At 45.9% G+C, this 15,260-nt stretch overlaps 1 long non-coding RNA gene across 1 annotated transcript in view; it reads left to right on the forward strand.

The window, feature by feature from the left end:
• Positions 1-12,124, forward strand: part of LOC109288757 — a 26,783-nt gene extending 14,659 nt beyond the window's left edge. The window contains exon 4 of the long non-coding RNA XR_002095219.1: positions 10,907-12,124. This is a non-coding gene — a long non-coding RNA (uncharacterized LOC109288757). The remainder of the gene's footprint in view (positions 1-10,906) is intronic.
• The last annotated feature ends 3,136 nt before the right edge of the window (positions 12,125-15,260 follow it).

Here is a 15,260-nt window from a genome sequence, read left to right on the forward strand (position 1 = left end):
CCAGGGCAGAGAGATGATCCGTGCTTCACCTGAGAAGATGAAGCTGTCCAAAGTGTATCAAGTCAGTGATGTCATGAGATTTTTGATGATTAGGACCAGGAATAGGATGAGAACAGGCTCTCTCTGGATCTGGAGTTTAAGGTCCTGAGAAGAACCCATTTATAAAATGAGAGTAAATGTATCTTTAGAAGTTAACTAAACTCTGCAAAGCCTCAACATGACTGACCGATCGTTGTTCCAACCTTGACCAAAGTCTAACTTTTTAAAACAAAATCCGAGGTAAGATAGCCAAGTGTTTATTGGACCATTGGATACCGCCCTACTGGTGCCTATCTCTGACTCATGCAGTGCAATGCCCTGTCTCCAACAGTGGCTGGCATCAGCTACACAAGGGCTTTGGCTTCTTCAAGATGGCAGAGGGAGTCAGTTAGCCAGTATTAGATCCCAGTGCCTCGCCTGTCGATAACAAAAAGGGAAGCGGTTTGCTTGTTATGTGGTTCAGAACTGATAAACAGAGCTAGACTAAATTTCCAGCTTCTGCTTCCTGAAACTTTGGATCTTTAAGAGCTTCAAGGTGTAAGTTTGTCTTTGTCAACTGCAGGTGACCACAAGTTGGTGGGATCAAGGCATCAGTAGCACTAGCATGAGTGGGCAGATGCTTCCCCACCCAACATGTTCATCAGACCATGCCATATGCAAAGGTCTTGCCTGTAGTGTTAGAGGTAAAAAATTGCTGGATCACTGTTCACCTGAGAGGGGAGCTGCTTTGCTGTCTTGAAATGAGAAGTCCTGCTGCCACTTCAGAGTGAGCAAGAAACACTCCTGGTGAGATCCATCTTGGTTCAGGAAGGGCAGGGTGGGTTTACAGGGAATGACGTTTTTATTTCAAAGGCAGCCCATGGAGACTGGGATGGGGCAAAGCGGAGAGAATCCAAAGGGTGATTCATTGCTAACCTACTTTCCTGACTCTGCCAATGCAGGGGGAGCATTTAAGCACGCTGATATTTTTAGCTAACTCTGCTGTTCTGCTTTATCTGGCTGTTCAATAATATTGTGCAAAACAGAACCAGGTAAACAAGCTGCAAAAGGAGATGGGTTTAAAATGAGCAGTCAGCACCGATAAATCATGCCAGCAGCAGCCAACTGCACCTTCCTGGTCTCCCTTTCCTAGCCTCTACCTTTCCTCATTTATCTTAAAGAGCCACTGCAGGCCTTGCAAGAGTTAGAACATTATTCTACATTGAAAATGTCTGTCTAGATGCATTGGTTTCTCTGCACTTCACATGGCCTATCTCTGTCTCTCCAGTTTTTTTCCATGTGAATTAGTTTCTAGTAGAAGAAGCTGAAATCTCAGCCCTGGAGCATGAGACCTTTTATTTAACTACTGAATACTTCAACAAACTTCTCCATGATGCTCTAGGGAATGGGGCAGTGCTGGGGGGAAATCGCCCTCCATTTCTATACTTGGCATGGCCAGCTAGTTATCTAACTGGGGCATGGGGATTATGAGCCTAGATTGGAATCTCTCTGTGGCAGGTATTGCCCCTCTACATCAGGACCTTGATCTGAACTCTAACTGCCTGGTGCTACCTAAATCCTCGCAAATAATAAAGAAACACCATTTTATCTTCTGTGGATATGAGGGAATGAGCTTGGACTGACTGTGGTGATGGGTTAAACAATGTCTGCTAGGAAGTAGTAGATTGAAATCTTTTAACTCAGTTTCGTAGAGGCAATCAAATGGTCATCACTAGTGCTAGGTTGGGTTTGAACAGGTGACCTGAAAGTAACAATTCTCAAGTGCATTGCTGTTAGCTCTGGATTTAAGACCCAGATGCTTTGTCCCACCCTCAGACTGACCGTGACTTTTCCATTCGATTTAACAGGCACTTTTATTGATACACAGTGATAACAGAAAAGAAACAATACAAATAATCGAGCAATTCTATACATCTACCAAATCCTAGGGATGTCATCAAAGTCAAAGTACATCTGCCCAGGATGGAGTCTTCACTCTGAGGTTCTCTCTTTAGGTGTCAGCAGCCTGGAGGTGGGATGCCGAGGGCCACCCCCCGACCTCCAGTGGGGTGGATGAGACGGGTTAGTGGTGTGACCTCTGTCCATGGTGGCCTCAAAGACCCTTCCTAGGGGATGGGAATGGGGACCCTCTCAGGTCAGGGAGGTGGAGGTGGAGGAGGGACCTGGGCAGAGGACCAGGAGAAGAAGGGATGAGGACCCGGGCAGGACCCTTTATTACTTTCAAGTCTCTGCTTTTTGTATTCTTCCCTCCTGATGACCCTTCATCTGTGGCTATCACTGGTTGGTCTCTGTGTTGTTGTCATCACATGCAAACAGTAATTTGGTCTTTCCAGGTCTTCTCCTAATTTGGTCTTTTCCCCAAAACCAGGACTCAGTGGGGGTGCTGCTCTGGGGCCTTGTTAGCTGGTGCCACCCTTATCTCATGTTATGGAACAGCGTAGTACATGCCGCCACCTTTTCCCAGGCTGTGTCCTTGTTGGCCTTGCTGTTTTAGACTGCCTGTCAGTTCACACAGCCTTCAAAGCAATGTATGTGTGACCCAGGCTTTCAGAAACCAATCAACCCCTGCTGCCCATCTTAAACCATTCTAATGTATATACATAGACCTATAAGCCAATTCCCCAAAAGCAAACCTTTAAATCCCATTTTCTAAGCCAACAATTGCCAATGCCTTCCTAAAAGTTATATAGCCCTTCTTTCATTTCCTAATGCTGGTCTGACTGCTGTCACCCTTAGGAGACCCATCTGTTCCTACCATCTACTGTTTCCCACAGAAATCACCCAAACTAACTGGTTGTTATCTCATGCTCTGTTGCTGTGGAGATGACCAATGACATAAGACTGAATTACAAGTGTTTGCAATGTGCATGTGGGGCTGATATCTTTGGTAGATATCTGGGATAGACATCTTTGTTTTTTTGTTTTTTCCTTAAAAACAATAAGGAAAAGATCAGAAAACAAAATGAAGGCAGAAATAGGAACAACTCTGAATCCAAAATGATAATGATGTGATGGGGGAGTTGACCCAAGCATCTAACATGTATGTCAGGCATATCATCCCAAAACATCTGTAATACTTCACAAAGAACATCTCGGGCTTTCTTCCCCCAGCAGCGTTCCACAGTGTTTAAGGAAAAGCTGTGACAGTGTTGCCAACTCTTACTGCTTTACTGCATGCTTTGGTATTTAATTTTGCATGGAATTTGTGATTCTCAGCTAAATCACTTGACTCCAGCCCCTTAAGCTTGAAGAAAAATATGTTTCTAGCTTTTGTGATCATAGTGGGGAAAGCTGGAGAACGTGACTTTGTACACTAAAGGCTCAGAAATGAGGGGAGAGAAGGAGACCTTCATTTTTTAACTTAAATAAATGGCTGTTTTAAATATTCTTGAGTCCCAGCTTGTGTTCTGGGTAGGGAATACAAGTAGGATGAATGATCCCATATGAAAGGGAAAAGGCAAGGGAGATGAGGAGAATACTGTGTTTTCTCACATACCAGATAAGTTATGCATCTTGGTTTGTTGGTTGTGTTTTTGTTTTGTTTTTTAAGGCAGAATGTAGGAAAGGGTCTTTTTCAGAGTCATGGCTGACTATGTGACCAAGTACGTTTTCCTGGAAACAGAGTGCCCAGGTAGTGTGGTATCTTGGGAGATTGTCTGGATGAAGCAGCAGGAACTTCCTGATATGGCAGGGCAGTAAGAAAGCTAGAACCCAGACCCTAGTAAGGGCAGTAGCAAGACTGACTTCTTCTAAATATTTCTTTGGATATGTTGCTGTAATAAAGTGTTTTCTGTTTGTTGGTTGGTTTTGTGTTTTTTGTAACTCCACAAGCCTCATCCAGGTGCTACGTATTGCATGCAACAGTTCACTTGCCATGAACCATCTCAGTTGTTCCTTGAGGTATAAGCTACGGTGGTCGGCCAATAGCTACTATGGTTGTAAAAGGGGCTATCACAGGACTTTGCCTTCTGTGCTTGCTGGAACCAGGGAGAAGCAGCAGCCATTAGAACAGTCTCTGCATGCTTCTATTCTGCTTAAAATGTCCACCCCAACTTTGGAGGCCAGATTTGGTGGAGGGAGGGGGCAGGGGAGTATATGTGGTATGCAAGTAAATACTGTATAACTCTCTTCCATTGACCTGCCGTTTGAAAGCCTACCATATTTTGTTCCTGTAAATGGCACCGTGTGATGGTTAACAACCACTAGTGCTCAGGCCCAGCCTCTGTACACCATGCCTGAACAGCACTACATGCTCCATAATGTCGCCTTGGGGAGCAGTGCTACCTCAGTAGGAAGATGGGTTGCCCACTCAATTTGCCAGCTTCATTTCTAAGCTACATATTTTTCTTTGCATCCCCTTCTCTTAAAATATTGTCAATGGCCGACTTGACTTGACTGGGGAGGTCATACCAAAGCTCAGTGTGGGGCAGCAAGACTATCAGAGGTGAGCCAGGTGAAGGAGGGTCTTCACCCTTTCTTCTTCCTTCAGGTGTCAGTAGTTCCTGTGTTGTTTTGGCAAGTGGAGAAAGCAGGATGAGCCTAAGACCTTTGGGCTGTGCATGAATTTCACCCTCAGTAAGCACCAACAATTGAAATGCATGTAATAAATCACCAGGTACAATAAAGTGAACAGCAGCTTCTCTTTATTACCACCGAGGTCATTACTCTCTCCCTCCCCAGTAGTCAGGAGGAAATCCTGCTCTGGAAATCCTGTACTATAGGCTACCCTGTCTTCTGTAGCAGAGCTGAGCTGTCAGGGGTAAGCCATGTGTCCCAATGTCCTTCCTGTGCCAAGGATTCTGCTGTACAAAGAAGCAGACTGAAGAGGAAATGAAACAACTCTGTGTATAACATGACATGATGCAGATGTAAGTGACTTGCTAGTGCCTGCTGCAATTTGAGTCCAGATCCCTGAACAGTTTGGGGACGCTTGTTTTTGGTCTGCGTGCTCTACTGTATCTGTTTTGCCTCAACAACAGGGACGGTGACTGGAGCAAGGAACAATTCTTTTGGGGTGGCAAAGTATCAGGGAACTGTGACTGGCCCGGGATGCTTCCCCTTCCCCGCCCCCCACCACACGTACATGTGCTATGCTCAGACTCCCCAGCAGAAGGGGAGAGCAGAGACTCTGGTACCATGAGGAGAAGGATGGGACCTGGCAGAACAGATGGAACAAAATTACTAGAGTCTGACATCACAAAAGGATTAACAAAATGTTGTTAAAAAAAAAAGTCGGGGGGGTGACTTGGTGGCAGCCTATAAGTACATAAGGGGTATGCATCAGCATTGGGTTGGGGAACACCTATTCAGCAGAGCACCCCAGGGAATAACAAGGTTCAACGGTCAGAAACTCCTGCAAGACCATTTTAGGCTGGACATAAGGAAAAACTTCTTTACTGTCTGAGCCCCCAAGGCCTGGAACAGACTCCCCCCAAAGGTGGTGCAAGCACCTACTCTGGACACTTAAGAAACATTTAGGTGCTTATTTTGCTGGGATCCTTTGACCCTAGCTGATTTCCTGCCCGTGGGGCAGGGGGCTGGACCCGATGATCTTATGAAGTCCCTTCCGGCCCGAATGTCTATGAAATCTATGAAAATCTATTAAATCAGTAAGGCACAGATGCAAACCTGTATCTCTACCATCATACATCCTTCCATCCCCACCCCAAACTGCTCATTCACAAAGGTTAACGGCTCTGCCGCCTTCACGGCTTTGATGAATTACTTCAGTTCTTGTCTACTCTATGAGCCCTACAGAGACAAAGCTGATATTTACACCCTGGCCTTTAAATAAGAGGAGGAAATAACAATTACAAAGAGATCTGCGCAAAGGACCCTCCTCCGGGAGGCGACCTCCTTTCCCTCCAGCTTAAATGACCTTTCCTAAGCACCCCCGTGGGGCTTCTGGTAGATTTCACGTGACCTTTAAAGACTGACCATTACCAGACCTCTGATTGTTGTTGTTGTTCTTCTTCTTCTTCATTTGCTTGCTTCTTAGGCAAGTTTTGTACTCCACAGCAAGCAGGAAGAATGATAGGGTTGGTTGGGAGGGACCACCAAGGGTCATCTAGTCCAGAGACCACAACTTATTTGGGCAGCTTGTCCCATTGGCCTCCTGTCTTCCTGCCAGGAAGCTGCAAACTGTGACAGAGAAAGAGAATGTTGCTGCATCTTTTCCATGACAGCCTCTCAGATATTTGTGAATTGCTATTGTGTGTCCTAGACATCAGCTGGTTGCATCTCTCAGATCAGGGGGAGGAGAGGGGAGGGTGGTGAACATTTCTTGTACGAGCCAATGGAAAGGAAGAGTATCTCCTATACAGCAGAATAGCTAATGGACTGTTCCTTTGGCACCAGAAGTGGTGAAAGAGTTAATGTGTCTTGGGGACCTTGATGGTGCATGTTTGGGATGTGCTGTATTTCTAGAAGTCCTTGTGACTAGTAGCATTCCTGCAAGATTTGTATGCGACTGGATAGGTTGGATCCCTTGGAACTGAATGGATGGATGGATTTTGAAAACTTGGTCTAAAAATATCAAAGCATCCATAGAGTAGTAATACAGACCTCAGTTTTAAAGCAAAGTCTTTGGAATATTTTTAAACCTGTTATTAACAATTGCTACAAAAATGGCTACCAAGAAAAAGAAGAGGGGGGCCCAGGAGAGGGTGCACAATAGTGTGGTAGGGCAATCATGTAATCTCAAAGCTACTCCTTGGGGAAAGGGGCTGGTGGTGAATGACCTCCAGTGCAGGCATTTCCTGCTCCAGTGCAGGAGGCTTAAGAGGGCAGGTGGAAATATTGTCTCTATCCTTATCTGCATTTAAGGCTAGATTGTTCCTGGACCTTGGAGAAGACTGGTCATAGGGAGGGGGAAATGTGTCCTCTTGGATGCACAGTTCCCCTGAATCTTCAGTGTAGCACAGTCCTGGTGAACATGGGGGGCTGCATCTATTTATTTATCCATTAGATTTACATACAGCCATTCCCAAAAGAAGGCTGGGGGCAGTTCACAGAAAAAACCCCCAAAACAAGATGATTTAGAAAAGTGGATACATAATTATATAACAAACCTCACTGAACAAGACTCCACCTTAGCCTGGCTTGCTAAACACCATTCCTAATAAAAAGGTCTTGGAGGACTTCCTGTAGCTATCCAGGCTTGGCCAAGGGGAAAAGGAGTGCCAGAGCAAAGGGGTTGTTACCAAGAATGACCTCCTATGTGTTGTTGCCCAGTGAACTTGGCACACGGGTGGTACTTGCAGGAAGCTGACCTTGGGGACTGAGGTGGGACATACGATAAGGGAGAAAGAAGTCCCTTAGGTATGTAGGACCCAGAGTGTTTGGAGCCAGAAGAAGCTCCTGGGTCACTGCATACATTGAGATTTATTTATACCACATGCATTAAGAGGCCACTATAATCACTGCCTCTGCTCCCCACTTTCCCAGACTGCTTCATCCATTTTAAACCAGGCTTAAATTGCCTATTACCCACGTTGTGACCTTGAGGGTGTCACTGAGCTCCACTCTTACCAATGGCATCAGTGTTTCCATAGTAACTAATGGACATGAAACTCAAAAAAGGGATGGAAGCTAGAGAGGATTATTTTTTTTCAGAGAGCAAAACCCCAAATCAAATAAATAAGAGACAAAGGCGTTATGTGCTGTGAAGCTGTAAGAGATGATTTGGGATAGTCTGCAGGAGTTAGTAATGCTGGGTCCTTCTGTGGCCTAATGTAGATTAACTGAATCTGGTGGCAATAAACACTTTACTACTTAGTAGTCACCATGTGCTTATAGTTATTCTCACTGCCTCTCTATATCAGAGATAGATGGGTACAAAACTAAGCTGAACCCATGGCTATAGAAAACCTTCCTTGAAGAACTCATTAGCAAGCAACACTAAGATATCACGGTTTGCTAGTGGCTCTGATCTTTCTAATAAAACTGTTAGAGACGCTTCAAAATATGGGTCACTTTTTTTTATATCACATTTTAAGGAAAAAATGCAAATGAAAGTAATCATATTGTTCAAATCAAAGCTGTAAGAAAAAATCCTTATCGCATTTTTTTTCAAAACATTTCTACCAGTTGTGTGAGAAATTGTAAGAATTTGCATTTTCACTCTTCGCTTTTTTTTTCCTGACCACCACCTGTCTTTAATCTGATGAACCCAATCTGCTGTTCTGAATGTTGTTGGGTTTAAAATCCAACTCTGAAGATTAATATTAGTGACTCACCTGTCTCCCTCACTCTTATTCTTGTGAACCTAAACTGGTGGTTGATAGTCTGGTCATAGGAACCTAAGAATGGAAGAGACCTCCCGGGTCATAAAGTCCAGTTCCCTGTTGTTGCAGACTGCCACGCTGTATAATCCATTCATAAACTGACAAAGTTTGGCTTAAAACTAAGTAGATCTTTTTTCTGGCACTACTTGTATTGGGAGGTTGCTCTAGAACCTCACTGCTTTGATGGTTAGGAGCAAAGCCAGCCTAGAAGGGGGTGGGGGGAGGGGAGCATGGCTGACCACCCAGGATCCATGGTCAGGGGGGTACCACCCACACCCCCCTTCTGAGTAAAGAGGGATGACATCTGTGAAATGGGAATAATGATGCTTACCTCCCACTCAGAGGGTCACTTTGGGGATCAATTAATGAATATATTAAAAGGGCTTTGAGATCTTCTGCAGCAGCCACTGTAAGACTGTGAAGCATCATTATGGAATGGTCTCTATTAATAGTGCAATAAGGTGCTGCCTAAGGGGGACTGTACAGCATGTTAACCTTGCAGTACCACACTGCCGTGGGCTAGTTCTGTACAAGACATGGGAAAACAGCCCTAATCGGACAAGACTTTCTTACAGGAAGAATTAGGGATTTTGACAGTGACCAGCCCACTTTGCCCTGCCAGCAGCTGCCACAACAAGGGAACATCATATACTTTGTTGTTCTCAAACACTACCTTCACATGTGCCACTGTGCACACACGTGGGGATCTCCCACTGTGCTACGTGCCCCACTGTTGACTTCCTGGCTCCTGGACCAGAATGGTGGGCACCTCTCCCTAGTTGAATGTGCTCTACGGCAGTGGTTTTCAACCCATGGTCCACAAACCTCTGGTGGTCTGCAGACTTTCTAAGGGATCCACAAAACATGACTGTGATCAATCAAAAGTATGCGAAGAACCACACTTACAATTCAAAGGGATCTGCCTTTCCATTTGAAAGTTTATAGGGGTCTGCAAATGAAGAAAGGCTGAACACCACTGCTCTATAGGCTGAACACCACTGCTCTACAGGAATGGATTGGTCCATTGTGGGTGGATTTAGAAGGAAACTAAAATTATGGCCTGCATAGGTTATCTAACCCAGCTCCAGTTTTGTGGGTGCTGTGAAGGGTTGGAAATATTCAGAGGCACTTGAGAGGCAAAGGGCCTCCTTGCACCCAGCTGTTACCAATAGGGTTCCTTGGAGTTCTTTGCGGGATCTGTTGCTTGTGGGGTGATGGGAAGCATCCTGGCCTTTTGCGGGGAGAAGAAGCTCAGCTCACAGCCCTTCTATTCCACACTTTTAAGAGAATGATCCATAGAAGCCCTGCATGTAGCTCCTCACTGAGGTTCCTTCCTCTCTGTCCCCCATGGGAGTAGCATGCATGGAGGGGAGTTTGATACCAAGATACTCTCTCAGTTTCTTGAGATGTGCAGGAAGCAGAGAGGAGGTAAGGAAGTTGTATGCGCCTTTTTGGGGTGGGTGAGGGAGTGGGGAGAGCGGGGATCAGTGACTACATCTGGCAACTGCCACAAATCTGTGATGTACCTTAGCAAGCCCCAATTACTCAATGTCTGAGTGCCTCACAGTCTTTATTCTCTCAGCTCCCCCTGGGAAGCAAGGCAGAGCCTGGGAAGCAAGGCAGAGCTATTCCCCCCATTTTAGAGCAGGTGGACTGAGGCAGGGAGAAGTTGAATGACTAACCCAGGGTCATACAGAAAGTTTGTGGAGGAGCAACAGCTTGAACCTGTCCTTGGGTAGAGCTATAATCACTACACCATCCTTTCTCACATGTCACCATGTCCCTCCTCAGGTGAACTTGCCACGTAGCATCAGAGAGGACCCTGCAGGGGCTGTTAACCCACACACAACCCTGCACAAAATAGGCATAGGCAGGTGAACAGCTCCTAGCGCTAGTCATAGCCCCGTGTCATGGTGGGGGTAAGCTTTGTTTGAGGCAAAGAGTGGGAAGGAGATGGCTGTGATGGCTGCCATCCACGAAGCTGTAAAGAGACTTGGGTTGTTGTCTTCTGTTCCCTTGGCCCACTTCTTAACGTTCAGGGCTTGTTGCGCTTGCTGTCAGAAGACAAATGCTTTGTTTTCGAAGGGAGCAGCTATGGCTTTGTGCCTCCACTAATGTATAGCATCTTGTCGTATTTGTTCCGTCGCTGTTCCACAGTTGAATTACTGCAAGTAATGTACCAGTGCCTTGTGTAATGCTTCTTCTTTATAACTCCAGTAGGAGCTTTCCTTCCTGCTTTCCCAACCCTTCTGCTCTTACCAGCCAGAAAGAAGCAGAAGCAAGGTTTGCCTCGGAGCCAGGAATTCGCTCCAAGTGAGACCCAGGGGTTGTGACTGGGCTTTTCATCCCTTATTTGGAAGGCTGTGCTTGCCCATGAATGAAGCCCCCTTGTCAGGGCAGGAAACGCCTTTCCACGTGTGCACACCTGAATCACAAGTGCCATTGAGCTCCTATGGTTCCTGAAGTTCTTTCTGGTCCCAAGCATGGGAAGGGGAGCAGAATTGTTTCCATGTTGATCTCCCATTTCTCATGATCTGACCGGCCTGTTGCTCCTGCCTGCCACAACTCCCTTCTCTTCTCAGCAGTGGCATCTTTGCTGGGCATTTGGTTGCTCCAGCATCTTCCACCTTGTCTGATGGGAAGCAGCAGGAGACCTAAGGAGCATTAACTAAGTCAAAAGGAGAGCACCATAGGAAACTAGATGAATACACAGTGAACTGCAGTCTGCCAGCCCCCTTTTCCCCCCGCAAGCTTGCTGCTTAATTTCGCAGCACTATGGCAATGCCAGCCAATGAAAAATCCAGTGGCATCAGGGAGTTCCTAAGTAAAATGACACCTATGGTCCCTCCAGGTCCTGAGGACACATCCCGTTTCAGCTCTCAGTGCATTGTCTGGCTGAGGGTGAAACTGCAGCAGTCCCCTGAGAATTGCCTGTGCTTGCCTCCAACCATCTGACTCGTGTCCACTCCCTACAAGTTTACTCCATTCTCCAGGAGCCAGAACTAGCAGTGACCAAACTGCAAATACATGCAGTATGATTTATTACAGCGACAGCATTTTAGAAACTGTACATCATAGAAACACTAAACCAAGCTATAAGCAAGCTCCAAAGCTCAGCATTCCCTACATCTAGGCAGGCCCAATTTCTTTAACACCCCCAGCTCCCAACACACAGTGTTTCTGTTAACCTATTTCCCTAGGATGCTTCTGACCAGGGCCTTCCCCCACTTTCGAGCAGGACCTTTTAACCTTTTCATGCCCTTTCTATCTCAAGGCTCCAAGCTTCAGTGAAATAAGCCTTGCAATTTGGTGCAGTTCAGAATCCTTGAAGCTAAAAGCTCGCCCCATTACCTTCCAAGTGAGTGCCTGAGGCTGCTTAACGAGACCTCGTGTACTGCTGTTGTGTTTACTCTTCCCATGGCCCCCTATTACATTAAATACAGTCATGCAAGAGATTCTAATAACCCTCTCGTTATACAGAAACTTTACCCCACTCGCCATATCATTTACACTACTTACACTATTATTACATATACATAGTCATAGACTGCTATATATCTGCTACCTGCCTATCACCTTGTTGAATGCTCTTTGCTGAAGGGGAACTGCTGGGTGACACAGGCCAATGTAGCTGTGCTCTATAGTACTTCTCCAGTATTCCTTAGTTGAGGGGGAAAATGGGGTGGCCAGAGCACCGCTGTTCTGAATTAAACAGGGGACTAAGCTAGTTCCAGCTGAGCAAAGACCACTCCAAATCTCGGCCAGTAATTCAGTATTAAGAGAGAGAGCTCCTTGGCAATCTTGTGAATCAAAGCTGGTGTAACTTGCATTATCTTCCAGCCCCTGGCTGTACTGCTCCACAGAACTGTCTTAGCACTCCTGAAGTGTCCTCCAGGCATTCAGGGGTCTGATGTAAAACCTGGTATAGATTATTTAGGAGTCGCTTTTGCTTCGATTCTAAGGTCCTTGCCATGGCGCACATCCTATTTTTCTCTTGCACTATAAGGTCAGGTGAAGCAGGTTAAAGGGTTGCAGGTAAGAGACCCATAGCTAATTTGGGGGCCAGGAAGATGGATGTGGCTACATGGTCATCAGCTACCAGTATGTAATACCCACAACCCCTTGGAGAGATTGGGGTTTGGTTTCTGTAGTAAGTGAAGTTTCTGAGCAGTGTTCTTCGGGTCCAATAAGCTGATCCATCCAAACTGCTGCAGCCTTGTTTTGTGCAGTGAGAGAGTCATTAACTGTAATGATGCACAGAGACAGAGAATGGTGATGGCAACAGGGGCGGATGTCTTACAATACACAGATCTGTCCTTCCTTCACTGGTTGCATCTAATCTCAGTCAGCACTAAAGGAAGCTACTTTCAAGTGAGACACAAAAATATCCAAAGGAGGAGATAAGCAGTGGGAGGTCTCTCAAGCTGGTAAGACCCAGGGCCATCTGTGCAAGCCTGTCCCTGACTCCTTGCCCATCTCTTGTTTGCATCGTTGCAAATTGCCTTCCTGATGCAGTTTTGTCCCTTTATTGTAGTACTGCGCTGTGCTGTGAAGTAACTCCCAGACCAGAAATGGGGGAGGTGATTCCTCTAAGTATATGCATGTGGGGGCACATGTGAACGTGGCATATGTGTGTGTACCAAGTAGGTTAGGCTTACCCTATATATAGTAGGGAACTGCAAACTGACTTCTTGGTGCTCTTTTTAAGATCCTTGCTCCTGGGAAATAGTAGGTTTACATATCCTCTGCTTTCCTTTTGGGGGGTTTCTGCTGGCGGAGGGACAGCCTTAGTTTCCATTGGGAAATATCCAGCCTTCATCTGGTAGAAGTTATAGTTGGAAGGGGCAGGGGTGGCATGAATAGAATTCACCCGCTGCTCCATCCACCCCACTTTAGAGCTCGTTAGGTCTTTTATGCCATCCTGGTTGCAACTACCTTGTGTTAAGCTCTCCCCACCCCCTTCCTGCCATAAGGGCCCTTTACAAAGCCAGTAAAAGCTTTCAGCTCTTTGTGAATATATGATTCCCTACATCCAGAATTTTGCAGAGTAATTATATTTGCTTCTACTTCAGCTCGCGCTGTGCAGCTAAAAAACAAATATTAGATTCTCCGTCCTGCTGCCAAGCACTTGAGAGTTAATTACACCGTAAAAGGATCCGTTCTCAGCTCATTAGCCCAGTACTGGCCTTTCACTCATGGTCCAAGTGCGTGGTCTCCTGGCAATGAAGCAAGGTTCTCTGGAGATGTATGGGAGTGTGCTGTGCCAGCTCTGTCTGTGCTGGCCCTGCACACACCACCATTGCATCTGCATAAGGTGCATGCAGTGCACACGATGACGCACCTGTGATTCAAGTACACATGCATGCACCACACATGAAGCAGCTGTGTGTATCCAGTTGCACCATATATAACATACATGCACAGGCCTCTAGTATTTTAGTAAGAAACAGGAGTGGAGCTTTTAGTAAACTATGGGAGCACCAATGCAAACCAGTAGGGCAAGTAAGCTGCCCACCCCTCTCACCAGTTCAGTTCACTCCAGCTTCAACATCTCCACTCACCACTCTGGAGAATTTTGCCAGGGTTTATTTCTGCTTCAGCACCTGGAATGAGGGCCCACAAGGTCAGACATGGTTTCTTAGAAACCACAAGATGTAATGGGGTGTCTCAGCTTCTACATAATTGATAGGGGATCTCCAGGGAGTCACTCAGGGCTGGGGTGGTGCCAGGGTTTTTTGTAGTCCAGTCTCCTTTTTCCAGATCAGTGAGTCATGAAACTTAAGTCCCTTATTCCATATGTCTTCACCACCAAGAAAATGTATTTGTGTAGCAATGTAACTAGCATGTTTCATAGTTTTCGCCTTGTAAAATCCTAGTGGAGATGAGACTCGGTTTTTCAACATAGTGCCCCTTCCCCTGACTGACCTGATCTAACTACAGTGAAGTAAGAACTACAGTCTTCTCTCTACTAGGGCATTACAGAGAGTGAGAGATCCTGAGCATTAGTTAACTCCTAACGCTCTTACTGCCATCAAAGGCATGACCACCAACAGATTTGGTCTGGCTTTAAAATGCAAACTAAAAATGACGTGCATGTCTTCAAATGGTGCAGGTGACCTGCCATCAAAACAAATTCCCAAGGGAAGTGATGGAGTCTCCACCTTGTGGTGTCTTCAAATCTGGACTTGATGCCTTTCTGGGAGATCTGCTTTATTGAAACACAAGTTATTTGGTTCAATGAAGGGGTAACTGGTTAATACTGTCTGCAGGAGGTCAGGTTGGATGAGCCAATGGTTTCTTCTTGCTTTAAAAATCCTGACTGCATGGGTTCATCTACCCTGTGGCAGCAGAGTGCCCACTGCCAAGGACATAAGCCCTACCCACCCACTTCCATTGCATAAGGTATAAGGTAGTGAAAACACACCATGGAGATGCCTGCATGCCTGCATGCGGTGCTCCTGAACAAGCTAGAAATCCAGGTCTTGAACGCAGCATGAGGGTGGCTCCTCAGGCCATCTTCACCACCGCATTTCTGGGTATGATGTGTACAGAGCAGAAGCGGGTGATTGGGGCCCATTTTCTTAGCAGCAAGACTGAACTTTCTCCCACTGTCATGAAGATGTACATCATGGGTCCCACCTAAGTAGTTCAGGTCACAGTTTAGTATGTGAAGATCTTGCACACAAGACAAAACTGTTGTTTTCCTGTGGGAGTCTGCTTGTTAATAAGAAGGCTCTTTTATTTCTTAGATCATGTTTGGACTTTTTAATCCCTAGAAGTAGATAGTATCAGTCCATGCTGCCCTGAAGTGTCCTCTTTTGTCCCCAATATCACAAAAAAACCTTCCCTAACATGCAGTCTCATTGGTGTCCATGATTGTTCTTGAAGAAGTCCTCTGCATGGAGTGTTTGTGAGCATGCATGGTCCCTGCAGAGG

The sequence above is a fragment of the Gavialis gangeticus genome, unplaced genomic scaffold (assembly GCF_001723915.1).
Source record: "Gavialis gangeticus isolate Ggan-Ray unplaced genomic scaffold, GavGan_comp1, whole genome shotgun sequence".
Lineage (NCBI taxonomy): Eukaryota > Metazoa > Chordata > Crocodylia > Gavialidae > Gavialis > Gavialis gangeticus.